The sequence below is a fragment of the Pteropus vampyrus genome, unplaced genomic scaffold, assembly GCF_000151845.1.
Source record: "Pteropus vampyrus isolate Shadow unplaced genomic scaffold, Pvam_2.0 Scaffold402, whole genome shotgun sequence".
Classification (NCBI taxonomy): Eukaryota; Metazoa; Chordata; class Mammalia; order Chiroptera; family Pteropodidae; genus Pteropus; species Pteropus vampyrus.
This window is the reverse complement of record NW_011889183.1, coordinates 317,985-320,331: the sequence shown is the minus strand read 5'-3', so window position 1 is coordinate 320,331 and position 2,347 is coordinate 317,985.

The following is a 2,347-nucleotide window of genomic DNA, read 5'->3' as shown; positions in this document are numbered from 1 at the left end:
CCCAGTTTCCAGTCTCTACCATCGAAGTGCTTCGGGAGCTCCGTGGTGAGAACAGACGCGCCCCGAAAGTGATTTCCAATACGGGGCCCTCACGTTGAGACCTCATTTGCGAGTTCCAACCACTTTGCATTTCGGGGTGTGGGCACTGCTGGGGGTCAGAGTTGCTTCGTTCCCCCACATCCGACCCTGCGTCGTGTCGTTTAGCTGGGAGGCGAGGGAGCCCAGTGCCAGACCAGTGAGAACGCGCGTCCCTCTTCATCGTGGCACAGGAATTGTTTCAATCACGTGGAAGCAGCATTGTCAACAAAGAGGCCACCCGCCCGACCGTGTGGGGCGACTGCAGCCTCACCACGCTAGCGACTGCTCGGTCGCGAGCAGCCGAACACGCCCGCGCACTGATTCACACACGAGCTCTCACTCCAAACTTAATGACAAAGCGTCCGTGTTCTTGGAATGCAAACAGTCGGCAAGGAGAAGCCCGGGAGACAGCGGCATCGATGGGCTTTTCTGCAGGCTGCAGTTTTCCTGAAGATAAACAGGTAACACATCATTCAAGTAAAATCCACATACAAATATATAATTCAGAAAATTTAAAAAGCGTAAGAGGAAAATACCAGCTGTGTCCACGCGTCGGAGGAAGTGACTTGGAACCGTTTGTATGCGTAGTGCCACGCTCCTGTGACTAGTTTGTTCAAAGTTAGAAATACGCTAAATGTACCCCTTTTTAAAAGACCTCTTTTTTCACTTTTTAATAGCACAGGGTAGCATTTTTCATAATAGCAAATTGCTTCTGTAACATTATTTTGATATCTGAAAAATTGGCTATGTTCTTGGGTGTCTCACAATATATTTAATGAATATTCTATGATGGGGCATGATTACTTATAATAATATAAAAGTTAAGATTATCTTTACTCAAAATCTTGGTTTTCATCTCTGATTATTTCTTCTATTACATTTCTAGAAATAGAATTGCCCAATTCTAATAGGAAATCCTTTAAAAGGTATGTGGCACTTACTGAAAGGCTATTTTCTAGAACATGTTACTAATTTTTACTTTCGCCCACGCTCTGAGAAAAGTAGAAACGAGTCCACTTTTCTTGAGAAAGCGTCCCTATTTCGAGAGCCCCTACTCAATCGCCAGCATTGCCAACACTTTAATTTTGTTTTTATGTACCAATTTGAAAAACCAGAAAGAGTCGGCCAAATATTTTTATGACTAATGTCTGTATGCGTATTTTACTATCTTTATACCGCTTTCTTCAAATCGTTCTAAGTTATTTTTAAAACTTCATTATGTTTTTAAAGTACTAAACACAAACAAGTTACCTGTGTTGCAAATACTTTTTCCCAGTTAGTTGCGTTTCATCTTGATTTCATTACGAGAATTTGGGATAAGCAGAGATATCTAGTTTAGTGTTTCAGGACAAGCTAAAATGAGAGTGAGAGAATGATGCACTGGATAAGAGAATGGAATATACTAGAATTATAAAATCGTAGAAATAAGGCGATAGCACTCAAGAAAGACGAAGAAAAAAAAAGAATTAATTCTGAAAAGAAGACTAGAAGTAGCATGAGAGTTAACAAGAGTAACAGAGAGAGACTGAAAACTAGAGGGGAATGAAGAACGTGCGAACGGGTAAAAAAGACAAGAAAATGCTGAAAAGGATTTAAAAGTGACAGTAACAGAGAACGGACAGAGAAGGACTAACGTAAAAGGAGCCTGTGGGGAAGAAAACAAACCAATGTGCCGGAAAAACACTAAACCATAATTCCTGAAAACTTTCCTGACGTTAAAAAAAAAAAAAAAGTTTAAACTGCATATTTAAAAGAAATCCTTGGTGGAAAACGAAAATAAAACTAGTCACGACGACCGACAGAGACACATTTTAATGTAAAACTACTGGACTTTCGAGAAACCAACGGCAACAACAACGAAAAATTATTTCAAAACGCAAGTAAATAAGCCGCTTATTTAAAAAGTCAGATTGTCATATGAATTTTTTACAGCAATTATCTATGCCAGAAAATAATAGAGCATATTTTAAATAAGCAAAGAGTGAAGGGGTGAGCTAAGGATTTGACATTGAGCTAAGCTGATGCTTAAAGATAAAAAGCGTTTTAAAAACGCTCACCCACAGGTGAGTATCCAGGGTGCGTGGGTCTCTGGGCCGGAGGCCTCTGATCCGAAGGAAGTTTCGGATGACAGTCCAGTAGGGAGTGTCTGTGAGCATTTAAAGTAAATCTGACTGCAGGACAGACAGAATCGGTGGTCACAGGTCCTGACGGCAGTAAGTAACAGCTCTGCGCTCGGAAAATGCAGATGGATGACAGCCATTAAAATTAA